This window comes from Cryptomeria japonica, chromosome 8 (assembly GCF_030272615.1).
Source record: "Cryptomeria japonica chromosome 8, Sugi_1.0, whole genome shotgun sequence".
NCBI lineage: Eukaryota > Viridiplantae > Streptophyta > Pinopsida > Cupressales > Cupressaceae > Cryptomeria > Cryptomeria japonica.
Window position 1 is genome coordinate 364,688,472 of NC_081412.1, and position 19,939 is coordinate 364,708,410.

The following is a 19,939-nucleotide window of genomic DNA, read 5'->3' on the forward strand; positions in this document are numbered from 1 at the left end:
AGGTGCATCCTAATGTTGTCCAAATAGTGAGGTCCACTATTTAATACTTTTCATTTATTTGAATTGGACAGGAACTCTGCTAGTAAATATTGATTCAATAGTGCCCTAACTTGGATTTGGTCTCCCCATTTTTCACAACACCAACACTTAATCTTGTTACTGAATTTCTCATATAATTCATACGCATAGTAATAAAGAGCTTTACCAGGATAGGATTAGGTGGCATACCAATCATATTCGCATAATTGTGTGATGATCCTTCATCGCTCACCATTTTTTCTTTCCGCAATCCATGGCATGCTTGTGCATTCCCATTTTTGTAGTTTCATGCTAGGGTGTTTCTTACTTTGCCAATTGTCAGATGTGTTTTCCATTGGGATATATTTTTGCTAGTACCTCCCATACCTTCTTTGCTCATATCCATTCTTGTTTAATAGATTTGTGACCTGATTATTACTTCTTTGGTTTTGGCACTCCCGATATCAATATGGAAGTGGTTCTCTCCTCTCATTTTTCCATCTATGTTATTACCCTAATTACTCTTGTTACCTTGCATCCACCTTCCTCTATTTTTAGCCCTTCATCTATCTAGGGGTAGATATCTAGTTGGCATTTGTCCACCCATTGTCCTCCTTCAAAGATCCACTATGGTGTGTGCCCATTCTTCTTTGTTTTCCTAGAAGCACACTCCTCCCTTGCTCGCCTGCCTTCTTCAACATCTCCCCATGATTTCCCTTCTATATTGCATGCTCTTCTTTGAGATTATTTGTATACTTTCGCTCTTCCCCCCATAATATATTTAATTAACTAAAATTATTTCATTAATATTAGGACGGAAATAATAAAAAAATAATTAATTAAATTAGAGGGAAATTCAAATTATGAAATTGAAAAGGGGGAACAATGTTAATTGGAAGAATAGTTAAATTAATTAAATAATTAAAATTATTTAATTAATAAAGAGGAACTATTAGTAAAATTGGTGTATGTAAGCACATGACAATTTTAGGTGTATATGTCAGGCATGCAAAGAAGATGGGTAACAAAAATATAGCTTCTATGGATGTTGGGGGTTCAAATAGTAAGGAAAAAAAGTAGAAAGGAAAATATATAGGCATTAGAAGCTTTGGGGAATGGATCTCAACAATCCCTTAAAATTGTTGTGATGGCTTGAGGCAAGAACCTCCCTTTCAAAAAGTGTTTTTGAAGATAATGAGTAGGAATGTTCTGGGACTTAATGCCTCAAAAAAATGTTGCTTGTTGAAGCAACTCATTGAATTTAAAGCCCTTGATATTGTCTTCATTCAAGAAAGTAAGGTTGACTTGGATAGGTTTAAGGCTATCTTGAACCGAGTGTAGAAGAATTGTGAGATGGCAGTAGTTGCAATGGAAGGACCTATTGGGGGTCTTGTCTTGTGGAATAAGGTGTGCTAGGACAACTTGATGATGCATGCTTCCCCTTCTTGTCTTTCACTGAAGTTCAAAAATTTAGGGGATGAACTTAGTTTTCTTACCAAGAATGTTTATAGCCCTTCCTTATAACAAGATATGATTATGACTTGGAAGCACATCTGGACACTTTAGGTGTTTTTGGTGATAGGGAGTTGATTTTGGGTGGGGAATTCAATGTGGTCCTTTGTGCAAATGATAAAAGAGGTGGCAAAGCTTTGTTTGATTCTAGCTTGATGAATTTAAAACAATTGTGTGAGGATTTGGCACTGGTTGACATCTAACCCAAGGTTGGATGGTGCACTTGGATTAACAAGAAACTTGGTGAAGATATTATTCTGATTAGGTTGGATAGACAACCTGGTTAATTTTGAGTGGTTGTTGGAGTTGGAGGGCTTCATTTATTTGGTTATCCAATTTGACAGCTCTGATCATTAGTCTATTTCCTCAAACCTTGTTCATCACCTGAAACCCAAGGGCATCTCTTTCAAAATGGAGTCATTATGGTATGGGCACCTAAATAGCTTTGATTCTAAGTATGGGATTTTCCAAGGTGACCCTTTGTCACCTTTTTTGTTCCTCATTTTGGCCAAATTCTTAATTAGATCCTTTAATGGTGTTGTATTGGATAGCTTTGATGTTAAGCATGGGATCCACCAAGGTGACCCTTTGTCACCTTTTTTGTTCCTCATTTTGGCCAAATGCTTGGGTAGATCCTTTAAGATGTCTTAGGGGGTTGTAGTTCTTAGGATGTATTAATCATATTACCCATTTACAATTCATTTATGAAACCCTCATTCTTGGATAAGCCACAATGAGAGAGGCTCAAAGTATTACAAGGATTTTAGAGCTTTATGAATGAGATGTTGATTAAATTGTGAATAGAGGTAAGTCCTATAAATTATTTTTAAAATACAATTGTATGGAAATATTGGATATCCATAATATTCTAGGTTTTAAAGTTGGCAATCTACCTAACAAGTATCTTGGTATGCCTTTGGGTAAGCAACAATTGGTGATGGATGACTGGAGTTTGGTGATTGATAAAGTCCAAAGTATACTTGCTTCCTAGAAGGGGAATTGACTCTCCTTAGTTGAGTGCAATTTATTGATTAAGTCCTCCTTAGTTGTGATCCTTATCTTCACTATGGTAGTGTTCTAGATCCCTAGTAAAGTGGCAATAATTATTGAAAGTATGCAATGATCTTTTTTATGGAGTGGATGTGACAATGCCTTCAAGTTCAATCTAGTTAGTTGGTCTGAGATGTGTAAGCCCATGGAGTAGGGGGGTTTGGCCATAAGGTGTTGTACCAGTATGAATAAATATTTAGGTGTGAAGATTTATTAGAGGATTTATGTTGAAGGTAATCGTCAATGGAGAAAAATATTCTAGGCTAAATACCTAGGCAATGATTTGGAGAACATGTTCTCTATTGGGCGCCCTAAGGGGACTTGCATTTGGAAATTTCTTAGTGCTTGTGATGATCTTATTTCTCTGGACATCAAATGGTATTTGGGAAATGGGATGAAGATTAGATTGTAGTGGGATCATTGGATTGAACTTCGTGCTTTCAACGACTAGCATTGGTTGCGAGTCATTTTGAGGCTATGGTGGGTGTGAGAGTCAGCAACCATATGGAGGTAAAAAATGGATTGCATTATTGAAAGACTTTGAAGGCCCTGATCTTGGAGTTGGAGTGTGACTCGCTCCAATGTAGGCTTGAAAGATGGCCTATTCCTAATCAAGACATTGAAGACAACAAAGTTCAAGGACTTAAAGGTAGTGGTGGTGTTACGATGATGGAGACTTACTGTATTTATTTTGGCAAGGCAGGGGATGTTATTTTTGATAGGTGTTTATGGACTAAGTATAGTATGCCTAAGGCTAATGCATTCTTATGGATTACTTGGAGATGACAAACTCTCACCTAGGATAACTTGTAGAAGATGGATAGGGTTGGCCCATCTAGGTGTGCCATGTGTATGAGATCAGCTAAGTGTAATGATCATTTGTTCTTGCATTGTCCTCTTTCTTTGTATATGTGATCATTCTTCTTGCACTAATGGGGGTTGAGTTGGGTTGTGTTGAAGAATGGTCCTCATCTTTTGAATAATTTGTGGCTAAGAATCAAGAGTAGTGGTCTACAATTTATATGGAAAGTTGCTCTTGCTCTCATTATATGGAATATTTGGCTTGAATGAAACAAAAGACTCTTCCATGTAAAGGAGAAAAGTGTGGAAAGAGAGTGAGACCTATTTGAGAATTCTATGGTAGAGATGGGGGAAGCTCTTAGTGACAAACTAAGCAGTGTGACTGAGGAAGAAGTTCATTGGGCTAATGCTTTGGCACAGCTTAGATGGTTGGGGGATAGCTACCCTCTTGGTAGATTAGATAAGTAGAGAGTAAGTTGGGTCCCTTTGAAGGTTGGGTAGATTAAATTCAATTTTGATGGGGTTGTGAATGATAACCCCGGGGAAATTGGTAGTGGGGGAGTTTTTGTGATGGACAAGGTCAACTGGTTGATTTGTTTGTATGTGATAGTGGTGTGGAAACTAATAACACGAATGAAGCATATGCTCTAATTAGAGGGTTGGTTTTGGCTAAATCCAATGGGTGGAAAAGGATTTGGGTTAAAGGTGATTATAAGTTGGTGATTAATGTTATGCTAGGGAAATAGTTGAAAATATGACATTTGGGTGTGGTCTTGGCAGCTGCTGGTGCGATGAAGAACCACTTCGAAGCTATTTGTTTCTCCCATGAGTTGAGGCTGAGTAATCAAGTGGTTGATTGGGTTGTAAAAAAATGTACGGGTCTGGCATCCATGTCTGGTAAGAATGAGAGCATCTGGTGGGAGGATTATATATTGTGTAGGGGAAAAAGTGAGACTAAGTATGGAAACCCTAATCCCACTCTCATACACACTCACGAAATACGAAAGAGCCTAGGGAGGTGACACACTTCGGGCTACTTCTGACGATATGATGAATCAATAAGGATCTAGACAACTACTGAGAGGGGGGGAATCAGTAGATATAATAACCAACTATACTTTCACCAAACTCAAAACCCACTCATAAATCAATTACTGAACTAATTGGTTCAAATACTGAACTACAAACTGCAATAGCACTGTCAAGTTAACTGGTTGACCAGCATACCAAAATAACAATATAACAGATCTGAAACTCTCAAACCATTTGACCAAAACATCAAACCTCTTTACTAACAATAGTAAAAGCACATTTCAGATTATTGTCGGTCATCTTAACATATCTAAGTGGATTTACCAGTTAAACAAATTAACCATATCAAAACATAACCACAAAAAGCATTCACCACTTGACACAATATTTTTTGACGTGGAAACCCAAATGGGAAAAATAATGATGGGGATGAATACCCACAAGTATTCTGAACTCTTATGAAGTTCACCCTGTTAGGAGCCAAGCCCTGTTAGAAGTTTTACTAAAATGTCCTGTTAGGAACAGATCTTGTTAGGGACCACCTGGTTAAGGGATTGACTATAATGCCCTGTTAAAAGAAATACTCTGTTAGGAGTAACCTTGATAAAGGGTTTGAAATCTAGGCTAATGGATCACTTGGTTGGAGGATTCAGAAAGCACTAAGCCTGTTAAATCTTACCTGGTTAAGGGATTTAACTATTGTAATTGTTAGAGAACAATAGAGTTTTGTTGATCTGGTAAATAGCATTACTCTGCTTGATCAAATCCTTTTAATGCTCCTATCTGCCTTCACACATACTGCAAATACTCCTTCTAGTCCGGGAATCAATCACACTGACACTTAACCAAAATTACCAACACTACAACAAAACAACTCATCGTCCTTATAAGAAAAACAATAGGTCGGTAACACATCACAAACCTAAGATCTCATAGAGATTACAAACAAATCAGTTCAAACATGACCATTGGATTACATAGCAATCATTGCACATTGTATAAGACAACCTCAACCGCTCCTTGATCATCGCTTCATTGAATCTTTTAACTCATCACACGGTTTCCTCTTCATGCAATGCACTTTCTCATTCCCAAGATAAAATGGTTATCTCTATGCGCCAAAACAACTTTGAAACTCATCACGTGCATCATGCATACATGGCATGATCACCTCTAATCACTATTTGATCATAGATCAACACAATCGATTCACCAAGCTCTTTCGGTTAGGGTTTGGCACATCAATAGGTAGGGTTACCAGTTGATCTCACTGCTTCTAAAGTAATATCAGTTTCCTTTACTAGCTCAACTACCGATTACATTACATCTTCCATTACCAATTACAATTGACATTAATGACAACACAATAGTTCATCAATTCAATCTTCATTCAAATGCCAACAATCTCCCCCTTTGGCATTGATGCAAATATCAATACCCTTTGATTGTGATGATTGAGAGTAATGCACATACACAGGTATAGGAATCCTTGTTTACATTTTACCATGTACTCCCCTTCAACTGAGTCTCCATGTCTTCAGCTGGTAACTGGCTACAGTTATTCTCCCCCTTTGACAACAATGCCAGAGTGAAAGTAAAACATTCAGTGTCATACTTCACTGTTATGCATCAAGTTGCTCCCCCTATAGAGTAGCTCCACTTTACACCAATCCTACTTCAACATATTCAATTAGCTTTGGGACTAATGTCTTCCACATTTGCTCAATTAACCTCATGTAGGGGCACAACCCCTAGCTAACCTCTAAGATACTCAAAAGTAGTCTTAGGCAGAGGTTTAGTAAAGATATCTGTTAGTTGTTCCTTAGTAGATGATTCTCTAGTAATACATCTTTACTCTACACTTTCTCCCCCAAGAAATGATATTTTAGCTCAATATGCTTGGTTCTAGCATGCAACACTGGGTTTTTTGAAATATTTATTGCACTAGTGTTATCACATTAAACCTTTACCGGTTCTATGATTTTCAACTTGAATCCTTCCAGAATGTGTTTCATCTAGATTGCTTGGGTACAATTCATATACGTTGCAACATATTCAGTTTCAGCAATAGACTGTGAAATACAACTTTGCTTCTTGATGCTCTAAGATACAAGCCTTCCTCCAAGAAATAATGCACCTCCGGTTATGCTCTTCTTGTCATCAACATTTCCTGCCTAGTCTGCATCTGTATAGACTTTCAAATCAAAGTTACCTGTGTTGGGATCTAAGAACACTGAGAGGGGGGGTGAATTAGTGTTCTGCTGGAATCGACAGTTTTCAACCTTCTAAACCATACATGTATGTACCGGTAAACAAACAAGCATATAACAAGAAGCAAATAAACCATCCACATAAATGAACACCATAACACACAAAATTTATATGTGGAAAACCTCAATGAGGAAAAATCACGATGGGATTTGTGACCCACAATATCAGTTCACTAGCCATATGAAAACATATTACATAAACAGGGGCCTACACTTGCAGGAAGGCATACTGCCTAGAGCATAATGCTAATCACTAAAGAGCCTCACTGAATACAATATTTCTGCCAAAGTAAATTACTGAAAATGAACTCAAGAATGCATCTAGTATGCCAAATAGAGTTCCGGTTCTGGTTTTGCTTTGTATCAGTTCACAATCTTGAACTATTACCGGTATTACTTCTCCTCCAAGTGTGCTTTCCTAGCTATCTATATATCATTGCATGATACAATGTTCGCATACAAAAATAATCTCCATACATATATTTCACATCTCACAGTTCTACTATATGTCTATCTCTATATCATCTCTCTTCTTTTTTTTTAATTGACCTAGCAGAATTACTTATATACCTATTACATATGATATGCCTTATGTCGGCTTACAATGCATTTACAAAGAATATTCAAAGTCGGCCTCGACAATAATTAAAAAATGATTTACTAAAATAAATCTTTCTTGATGTCAGCTTCCTTAAAGTACTGATGCCGGTGCCGGTGTCGGTGCCGATGTAGCCCCGAATTCTTCCAATGTCGATATCTGCCTCCTAGTGCCAGTTTGTGACTTCCATCAAGTCTTGTTGCCTTCTATCTGATCTTGTTTCCATCAATGATAACAAAATGAATCCAATGAGTGTCAATTGCCAACAATCTCCCCCCTTGGCATTGATGGCAACACTTATGTGAAAACTGGATTCCCTGCCGGTGTGCTCCCCCTGAGCAACACATTTCAACTGATAACATATTCCCTGATATTTTTCAAATATGTACATACTCCCCCTTTCACATTAATGCCAAATACCGGTCAAGGAATAAAAAAATGAAAGAATACAGTTAGAGTCATTCGAGCTTAGTCATCTTTAGAATTTATGGGTATGCCTTTTGCAGCAACTGAAGATATGTGTCCCAGCCTGATTTGAAAGTGTTTGATACTGATGCAAGTCCACTAAATAAGTGGGCAAGTGATTCTTTCTCCTGGGTATCTACCGGTGTGGGCTTGGCTAGCATGTCCATGTATTCTCTCTTGTGAACACCCAAAGAGTCAAGTCTTGGACTCACCAGTCCTCTTAAATTTCTTGCTCTCCTCAGTATTTTATCTTTTTCTTTTGCAAAAGAAAAAACTTGGTTCTCCAAGGACAAAATTTGTCCATCAATAGATGTAGTTAGTGTAGTTAACCCATCAATAGAATTAGTAATAGTAGCCATTTTGTCATATAATTCTTTCAATCTGTCATTTACATTGGTTGTTAGACTTCCTATATTACAACATACTTAGTAAATATTGGTGCATTGTTTCAAACAAACCTCAATAGAGATAAGTTTGTCCTCTATCTTCTTCTTCCCAATTTCTATAAGCTGATCAAAAGCTACTCTTTTAGCTGCAGAGAAACTATCCAAAGCTCGTCGGTCTGCAATCTGTCTCAAGGATTGATAGTTATTTGATATGTGTTTTGTTAAATCTTTGAGCTTATCGGAAGGGCTTGCTCCTGTAATACCCTAAAATTGGTCACCTAAACCATGGGCCCCTAATCTCGACAACATCACCAAGGTCCTAACCGAAGGCAATTAAATCAACTTCGTGCACACATTATTAATTCTTTAATCATCAGATGTCACATGGCAAGTGAATTACTCTATATTAGTTAAATATTTATTTAATTAATTGAATCATTCCAAGAAAATCATTTTGATCAATTATCTTATTTAATTTATTAAATATCCTAGCATATTAATTAATTAATAAATTTGCCATTTAATCATGCAAAAAAGAATTAATTTATCACAAAAGAGGAATTAATCACAAAGCAAGAGTTAAATTGGAAATAAAATAAAAGAATTGAATTGAAAGAGAAATCAAACTTGAGATATTATTTCTTCTTCTAAATTGAGAACTTGAAATCAGAAAAACAATTAAAGGAATTTAATCATTCTCTAAAATTGGAACTCAAAGCTTTTGAGAAAAAGAAGTTCAATTGCATTGAAAAGACTCTTTTCTTGAATAAACCAAAGAATTACCTATTTTTATCTCAAGTGCATGGAATTAATTGAATTATATTTCTAAAGAAAACTCAAACTTCTTTTCTGAAAGCATTTCAATTAAACTATAATTGGAATCTATCTCAAGGTTAACTGAATTTGATTTCTCAATTATTTCAATTATCCTAAATTGTGCTTTTTCTTGGTCTCTCTTGTGAATTTGTATAAATTCAGCCTTCAGCTCTAGTTCAAAACACCCTGGAGATTCATTATTATACACTTTTTGCTCTGGAGTCATTGAATATATTGTGCTTGCTTTTTGAGATTATTGCATCTTAGTTTAGCTTTTTCCATATTTAGTTTACTCATGATTGATTGAATCAATATTACTTGAATCTTTCATCCATCTTGCATCCATTTAGCTTAATATCATGCTCATATAGATTAAATCCTTCATCTTGGTGTAGTCTAGTCATTGGTATTGCTTATAAAAATCTGAGAGCGATCTTATACTCGCATCTTTTAGAAGGCAATTGGTTGATTTGTTATGGTTTTATTATTCGTGCTTATATTTGTCTAACCATACATGTAATGACTTAATTGAAGTGTTGTGTCTTGTAGCTTACAGACTTATTCCACTTTTTCACACACATTTCAGGCGCCCACCGTGGGGCAAAAGACTACATTTTTCGGCCTCGAAGACTAACTTTTTTTTATTTTTTTGGATTTTTCGTCCATACAGTTGCTGTGAATTATCGAACAAGTTTTCCCACAGTGTCGAATGACAAACTGCAAGTATTGTATGATTCCATATGAGTTATCGTACGAGTCGGTGAGAATTGTCGTACAGTACTGTATTTTTGGTTAAAAAATAGATTTCATTCTTCAGGTTCTCTATTCAATTTTGATTATACTGACGCTGACCCTGGCTTGTTATCTATCTATCGAAGAAATTTTTACAGCCTAATCAAATTTTTGCAGAACGTTTGTTGAAGAATATGCTTGTCGCACAAAGACAATATGACTACTGATTAGTTGTCTTTGCAAGTTGCCTGAGGGGAATCGACCAAGCATTGTGTGTTTATTAAATTCATTTTTTAGGCACTTAACTTGCTATCTGGTTAAAGAACAAATCTATATTTCATGTTTTAAGAAAATTCTGAGAGGTAGGAGAGTATGCTCTTGTCTGTATAAACAATCAGAAATCCAGACCCTTGAGGCATTTTCTTTAAGTTTGAGATTTGTATATCTTTAGCGGGCCTGCCCTCCCGAGGAGCTAATAACTCTATAGCCATTACGGCGGGTGAGAGGGGAACGACCCAAGTGGGAATGACTAAATGCCAAGTACTCCAACCCACTATAAAACAAATGTGATTTGATGAAAATCAAGTCAACGACAGTGCTCGGGAATAGCTCTCCTATGTACCCTTGGGTATATTAAACCTTGGTTTTCAAGGCTGGGAGACCTCTTAATTGAGTTTATACCTTGACGCGTCGAACGGATTCCTTACTAGTTCCAATTAAAATTAGAAGCTACCCGATTTACCTTCGAAAGGGGGGATAATCTTTGTGCAAGAGAGATAGTAACTCTCCCAAGATACTTGTCATTTCATGCCCCCATTAGCGTTTAGAGTCGGCTAATACGGTGTTGAGAATCCATTGCAAAGACTCAACGACCATATTCTGATTAGCTATTGGGTGTGTACCTGAGTCTACAAGCAAAGGTTTTCTTCTCTCACCAATTTCCATAGGGTTTGCATGTTGTGATTGAAGTTATTATTCATATTACGTGTTTTATGTGTTTTCATCCCTAAAACTAAAAGTTGAATACCAAAACTGGAGAAAACAAGAAACAAACTCAGTGACAAAGCTCTATCCATGTCAAAACTAGTCTATCCTAGTCGAAACTTTGTCTGTGTCAAAATTAGTCTATCCTAGTCGAAACTCTATCCATGTCAAAACTAATCTATCTTAGTCAAAACTTTGTCCCTGTCAAAACTAGTCTATCCTAGTCGAAACTTAGTCTACCTCTAAACTAGTCATGGTTAGTCAGTGAAAACGCAGTCCGCCTCAAAACTAGTCATACTCAGTCATTGAAAACTCATAATTTTGCCTATGTTCAGTAAACAGTCGTACGAGTCTTATGATTTATCATCCTATTACATATCTATGTCGTATGGAATTCCATCAATCCTAACAGTCTGTTGTTTAAGCCTGCCTTCTATGTCCTATGAGACCCTATTATTTGTCATCCTGTTTATGGAACTATCATTTGATCCTACATCCTGTGTTGTACGATAAACCATTGCATTGATCAATTTGTCATTTCAGACATACCCATCTGTCATACAGTCTTAGGCAGCAACTCGTACGAAACACTATTGTCATCATCCTGAAGCTATTAAACTATCACCTGGTCTTGTAAAACCTGTCGTACGAATCTCTGATTTTGTCAGTCTAGAATAGTCAAACTTACCTAAAATAGTCTACAACAAGCATAAAACTAGTTATCATCATCCTAAGCATAAACAGATCAAAACAGTGTACCTCTGCCATTTGTGTTGCACAATTTTGTCGATCATCTTTCATCTAGTTCAATCAACTACTTATCAAACTTAAGTCACTTAGATAAACTTCTTACATAGGATAGATCTTTCCTAAAACTAGACTGATAGTCACTTCTCTCGAATCAACTTAGATAAACATCTTACACAGGATAGATCATTCCTGGAACCAGACTAAATCTTAGTTGCTTCTCTCAATCAATACATTAACCGAACAACTAGCTCCAAATTTGATCTTGACTTCTGCATCACAAACAACTTTAGGTCACATAAATCAATAAAAATGCCTATTCAAACCAGAAGTTCTTATAAGAAGGCTGCCGAGGGCAAATGACAATCCTTTTCATATCAAAATAATCCATTTTACGTAAAGGATCCTCTCACTGATAAACCTTCAATATCAGATATACCAGTTTATGATCAGTCCTTGTCTCCCACTATATCTGGAACAAAACAAGAAAGACAAGTTGCTAAACATAAAACTTATGATGATATCAATATCCATGATACCGACAATGATTCCTCATCAAGTGAATCTGAAGCCTTTGAACCTCCAGAAATCGATATACATAAATGTCAAAAGGATAAAGATTTCCAAAAAATGATGAAGGTTATCATGGCTAGAGAAAAAGAAGACTATTTTCTAGAACTAGCAAAACAAGGCGCTAAACTTCCTACTGGCTATGACGTGGAGACCCTCGTCACTAGAGAGGAAGAGACACCATTAGCAATGGTAAACAAACAATTACAAGAGTTATGAACTAAGATCACAGAACTGAAAAACAAGGATAAATCACCAAAACAATATTCTGCAGACACAATATGCCCATTTCCATTTGACAAAAACATTTACATGCCTCCACTTCCTTCATGAGTGGAGATCCTAAAATTTGACAAATATGATGGTAACTCAGATCCCCAAGACCATATCAGAGAATTTTTTGCTTTATGTATGGAGTTCATGCACGACCAAACGTATCTCATGCACATTTTCCTGAGAAGTTTAGGAGGGCAAGCTATGGAATGATTCTCAAGCCTACCTATGGGAATAAAAACTTTTCAATAATTAATCCAATCATTCCTACAACAATACTCCTATAACATTCAACACCCCGTTACTATGATCGAGTTTTGCAATACTAAACAGAAAATAGGGGAGCCTTTTCTCACTTTTCTCCAACGATGGAGAAAGATGTTCTCTAGATATTCACGACCAATTCCAGATTCTGAGAAAATGGATATATTCATCAACAATCTGATCCCTGAATTGAAATATAGTATCCAAATGCAAGTATATCCCTCATTCAAAAAAATGGTAGACAATGCCCTCAGAATGGAAGATGTGCTTATAAAGAAGGGAGATATCTCACTTTGGAAAGAAACACAAATGGGATCTAATTCCAAAGAAAAGAACAAGTATTGGAATAATGGAAAAGAAAGCAACAAAAACATTGTTAATGATGGAGTAGTAGACACTATTAAAGCAAAAACAAAATCCATGATATTTAACTTGGCTAGTGGCACACAAGCACTCAAACCAGCTGAAACCACAGTAGAAAATCCTCCGAGGAAAGTAAAAGAGTGGTTCAAAGAGAAACCTTGGCTTTCGAAACCTAGACACGAATTCACTCCTCTGGAAGAATTGTATGAATCCACTTTCAAAACTTTATTGGCAAACAATTTGATAACCTTACCAAATAATTCTAGGCCATATGATCCTGAAGTCAAACCAAAATGGTGGAGAGAAAATAAATATTGCGAATACCATCGAAAAAAAGGTCATACCACAAACAACTGCATGAAGCTCAGGCATTTGATTCAAGATCTCATAGAGGCTGGTAAAATTGTTGTCGGGAATCACCCAACAAATGTTGATCACAAAGATTCTAAGGACCCTTTACTTGTTTACGAACAAGGTGATTCCTCAAAGACAAAAGGAGGTGCCAGAGTAAATTACACTTATACCAGCAATGACAATGTCATCAACATGATTGAGTCTTCCCAACTTGAATATTGCAATGTGATTATAATCAAAGACAAACAACATGAATCACGACATGCAAATTCTATGACCCATTCTCAAAAGAAACTCACTCTCCAAGGAGCTAGTTCTTCAACACCTTCTCAAACAACACCAAACCTACCAACCATGTCAAACAAACAAAAAGAATCGGCGTTTGATAAATTTAAATAGCTAACTTCATCATCATCCTCTAGATATAGTATTGTTGAACAACTGAAAAGGACAAATGCTCAAATTTCCATCTTTGAATTATTAAAAATCTCTTCTGCTCACAAAGAGATCCTGGACAAAGCATTGCTCACCACTAATGTTCCAAAAGATTTAGATATTGATCGGTTTCAATCTATGGTGGTTCATTTGACTTTACCTTACTATTTGACCTTCTCTGAAGAAGATGACAACTCGCTAAATCATCCACATAACTAGCTATTGCACATTGAAGCCATGATCCATAAACACAGAGTTAAATGTGTTTTGATAGATGGAGGCGCATGGTTGAATATCTGTACTTACAGCCTACTTACACAACTAGGATTTTCTGAAAATGTCATTGATCTGGCCAATAAAGTAATAATTAAAGCCTATGATGAAGAAGAAAGGACCTCTAAAGGTCTGGTATTATTACCAATTAGGGTGGGACCTATAGAAAGAGATGTCATTTTTCAGGTACTTGATCTTTCTCTGTCGTACAATATCTTACTGGGTAGGTCGTGGATTCATGAAATGAAGGCAGTTCCATCTACATACCATCAATGCTTAAAATTTCCTTATAACAGAGTTGAAGTCAGTATCCCTTCTAATACAAATCTCTCCTATAATGCATTGACAAAAGGTGATGATACCTTTGTGCCTCATAATAGAGCAGCCTCTATAGATGAAAGTCCACAAGCTCTGATGAAGGACTTAGAAAAGAAATTGAAGATTACAAATACTGGCATGGATGGCTACAAGATAGAACCAGTACTTTCATTAGTCTCTCTCCCTCCATTACCGAAACAATTGGGTAAACCATCAGAGGCTATGAGAACATAGACTTTAACTCTGAATATTATATATGATGGTTTTTTTGTACAGTCTTCTACTTCCTTGGCAGATGAAAAAGAAGAGAATATTGTTCTTAAGTGGCTTTTCAAGGAAGATAGTCAAAGTGAGGAAGTACGACATTGTGAGATTTCCCCAACCCAATATGGTCCCAGCTACAAAATGATCCAATGCATGGGATACTTAGATATTGGTCCCCTAGGAAAACATCAAGAGGGTATTATTGAACCGATTTAGCTACAAACAAAATCTACAAATTATAAGGCTGGACTGGGATACAATCCAAAAAAGACATCAGACCAAAAATATGCTTCTAAGACTAAGTGGAAGAAAAGGATGTCGCCTTCAACATCATAGGAAGTCAACACTCAACAAAATCAAGCAGAGTGTCAAAAAGAAAAAGAGGAACTAGCAATCAAGAGAGAAGAAACAACCATTACTCAAGATCTGATGGTGTCAGCTACAACAATACAAGGAGTTGAAGTTCCAAAAGATATGAGAGACGAAGTAGAAAGAATCAGAGAATTGTTTGCACCGCTGAAAGTTCCAGTCACATACATTGGTAGGAAACAAGTAGATGATTCAGAAACTGACTCAAACAAGTATGAATGGGGTCCACACCACCTCTTAGATACATCTAGTACATAAAATCCAGAAGAGTCCAGTGATATCATAGATGACACTCAAGAGCTGATGCGCTTAAAGCTAGAAAAGGAGATACAGGAAATCAGACTAAAAAGACAAGAAGACTATGAACAAGGGCTGAAAGAAGGAAGAATACCAGAAAAATTTTCATCTATTATATACCCCTCTAATAAGACATAAAAAATTAGGTATTGGACTACATGAGAAGAATTGGAAGCTACATAAGTAGAACTGGTCATTAGTCCAGAGGAAGTTGAATGGAGTAGACGACATGGACTTACAGAACCATCAAGGTTATGTCAACAGGTATGTCAAATACAAATGATAAATGAGCCAAATCTTGAAGGAACTTGTAGCATTAAAGATGTAGGTGTTGATACCATACATACATTCACTCAATCACTTGAAGAAGACTAAGAAACTTCATCCAATGACTCTAACAATAGTCCTATTTATGACAATATCTACTCAACATCAAACTTTGAATCATCTAATGAAAATGATGAGAATCTGTCTACTGATCTTGTTATTGTTGAACCATGATATGAAGTCCAGTCTGGCGTAGAGAATGATGCTACAAGTAGGTCTATTGGATTAGGTCAACTAAATATTAACATGCACTTTAATAATCATGTTCTGACTCTTCCTGGTCTCGAGACATTTACGCAAGGTAGTCTTCTAGAACTTGACTTTTCGATTCGCAGTTGTGATGACAATACCGTGAACTCCCTCGAACTTGTCCACACTCTATCCTTGGTACATCCTAAATTAATTGGTTGTAGTCTACAAGACCGACCCATGAATGTACCTACTTTTTCTAATGACTACACACAAGCCTATTACCTCAACACGATTGAACCCATGGACTCTTCCACCAGTAAACAGAGTGAGAACATGACTGAAACATATATCAAGTATCTTAGTCGCAAAAATCAGAAAAATAAAAATAAAAGATCTGATGGCAAAAACCACATTGTGGCGGTGTGAGAATCTAAAAAAGAGAAAATAAAGGACGTACCTAAGAGTGAAAACCTCTCTGAGGCATCTGAAGGTGAGATACTTGATATACTGCCAAGTCATTTTCAGGAAAGGTCTTCTATATTGATTGAGCCAACTCAACTAGTGAACAATGGGAGTCAAGAGACACCACACATTATTCACTTAGCTCAATCACTATCAGCAGAAGAATTGAAAGCTTTCACTCATCTCTTTTCAGAAAAGAAGATCAATTTTACATGGACGTACTTTGATCTGCCAGGCCTGGATCCTGATCTTATCATGCACCATCTTTCTATCACACCAGGAGTTAAACCATTCAAGAAAAAACTCTGTAAGATGCACCCTCATGTGGCACTGCTAGTCAAGGCTGAGCTAGAAAAAGTTCTAAAAGTTGGATTTATCAGAGCTATAGACTATGAAGAATGGATTTCAAACATAGTACCTATGTCAAAGGTAGAAAAATCTATTAGGGTTTGCACAGACTTCAGAGATCTCAACAAGGCTTGTCTGAAGGAAGACTTTCCATTGCCTAACATTGATATGATAGTTGATATGACTACTGGGTATGAGATTTACTCACTAATGGATGGATTCTCTGACTATAATCAAATCAAAATAGCTCTTGGGGATCAAGAAAATACAACTTTCACCTGTGCATGGGGAACCTTTTGCTAGAATGTCATGCCATTTGGCCTAAAGAATGCAGGAGCAACTTACCAAAGAGCGGTAACTACTATCTTTCATGATATGATGCATAATAATATGGAAGATTATGTTGATGACACTTTAGTAAAGACTATGAAGAGATCCACGCATATTCAAGAGCTAGGCCCTATACTAGATAGAAGGGAAAAATTTAAACTCTGGCTAAATCAAAAAAAGTGTGCATTCAAAGTGACATCTGGTAAACTACTTGGCTAAATCATTTCAAAGAAGGGAATCGAGGTTGATCCTGAAAAGGTCCAAGCTATAATGGAAATGCCACCTATGAAGAACATCAGTCAAATGAGAAGTTTACAGGGACATCTCCAATCAATCAGATGCTTTATTTCTTAGCTAGCAAACAAAGCTCAACCTTTCACAAAAGTATTAAGGAAAGGAGTAATATACAACTGGGATTAGGAATGTGAACAACACCTTCAGCAAATCAAAGAATACATGTCCAATCCACCAATACTGATGCCACCAATTCAGGGTACACCATTGATCTTATACATATCAGCTACTGATTCATCATTGGGGGCACTTCTAGCACAACAAGATGAAAATAAAAAAGAGAGAGCTATATATTACATTAGTAGAACTTTGGTGTCTTATGAAATGAACTACACTATAATAGAAAAAGCATGCTTGGCATTGGTCTTTGCATCACAAAAATTGAGACACTACATGTTAGCACATTCCATCAAGCTAGTAGCTAAGATTGATCCACTCAAATATCTTCTCAGCAAAGCAACACTTACAGGAAGATTGGCTAAATAGGTCATGGTTCTTACATAGTTTGATATTGAATATGTGGAACGCAAAGCCATCAAAGGATAGGTGATTGCAGATCAACTTGTTGATGCTCCACTTGAAGACACTCAACCGCTGCATATAGAATTTTTAGATGAATCAATAATGCACTTTACTCAACAATCATGGAAGATTTTCTTTGATGGGTCTTTCACTCAAAATGGTTTCAGTGCTGGAATACTTTTTATTACTCCTCAAAAGTATTCAATCCCGAAGGCTTATAAGATTTTTTTCCCCTGTACAAACAACATTACAGAGTATGAAGCTTTGGTAAATGGGATCAAGCTGGCTATCGAATGGAAGGTTCTGGAATTACACATCTATGGAGACTCTTAGCTAATCATCAATCAAATCAATGATACATATCAGACTTGAGATGAGAAACTGAAGCCTTAAAAGAGAATGGTGGATGATCTCAAGAAATATTTTACTTTTGTATCATTCCAACAAATTCCCAAATCAGCAAACAGAGAAGCAGATGCTATGGCCACCTTGGCATCCATACCAGAGTTACAAGAGTCTAATTTTTGCTTTGAATTTCTGGTGGAAGAGTTACATTACCCTGCCTATGATTCTCCTGAGTCCTAGATGGTTTGTTCTATTATTGGACACGACTCATCTTGCTACAGCCATTTTTTTATCTGCGTGACCAGATTATCCCTGAAAATCTTACCTATAATGAGAAAAGGAACCTAACTTGAAATGCTTCACTGTACATCATCATCGCTAAGAATCTATTTAGGTGAGGGTTGGATATTACTTTGCTTAGATGTCTAGAAACTAAAGAGTATAAACATGTATTATCGGAAGTCCATGAAGGTATTTGTGGATCTCATTCAAATGGTCTTACTTTAGCTCACAAAATACTAAGGGTTGGCTACTACTGGCCAGACATGGAGAAGGATGCTATAAAGTTTCCTAAAACTTGTGAGAAGTGTCAGCTACATGGGAATCTCATACATGCTCCAACAAGGGATCTCATACCCTTCATTACACATTAGCCTTTTCAACAATGGGCCTTTGACCTCATTGGTCAAATATATCCTGCATCATCCAACGGACATAAGTTTATCATAATTGCCACTGAGTATTTCGCTAGGTGGGTAGAAGCAGTTCTGCTCATCAAAACAACCGGTAAACAAGTAGCTCTGTTCATCCTTAACTATATCATCTGCAAGTATGGGATACCTTCATCCATCGTGACTAACAATGGAAGACAATTCAAGAATAAAGATCTAGACGAGCTATGTGAGAAATTCAAAATTAAACAACATTGGTCATCTGTATATTATTCTCAAGGTAATGGACAAGTTGAGGCATCTAACAAAAACATGTTGACTATCTTACACAAAACATTGAATAAATTTGGGAAGGATTGGCATCTGCAGCTCAATCCTACATTATGGGCTTATAGAACAAGTATTATAACACCTACTAGGGCTACACCTTTTTCTTTGGTGTATGGATCTAAAGCAGTATTACCTATTGAAGTGGAAATACCATCTCTAAGAGTTTATTTTCAAGGTCTTGTTACTGATGAAGACTATAGAATATCTAGATTGCAAGAATTCAAATTGTTGGATGAACGTCGATAAGTGGCGTTTGATCATCTCAAAGTGTATCAAAAGAGAATGTCCAACGGATATAACAAGAAGGTTTGACAATGAGAATTTTAGGTTGGTGACCTTGTTCTGCGAGAAAATCCTAAAAATCAACAGTTTCGAGACAACAAAGGGAAGTTTGAACCCAACTGGTTGGGTCCCTACATCGTCACTGCAATCTTTGGCTCTGGTTCCTATAAGCTCTCAACATCGGAAGGAGAACAGTTCCGTGAACCGATTAACACCATCCATTTGAAAAAGTTCTTCACCTAGTATTCCCTGCTCCAGCAACCTGTACAGCTGAAAAAGTCCTGAAAAAAAATCATAAAAATCATAAAAAGACCTAAAAAAAAAAAAGAAAGAAAAAAAAAAGAGAAATGCCTTGATGAAAACCTAGTAAATAGGCACCTTGGTAAAAAAAGAAGAAGATCTTTACCAAGCAGGTGAAAACCTGGCAAACAGGCACCTCTTATACTCAAGCGCTCTATCTATCAGCACAATGTTGGCATTTCCGCTTTCATTAATCTTTGCTTTCACTTGTACATATATTTCAGTCACTTTTGTGACATCCTGGTTCGTTGGAACTCTCATGGCTTGAAACTGATTAATGTCCTAGTCTTAGGTTAATCAACAGAGCACATTACATGTCCTAAGCATTATCAACCAAGTCAACTT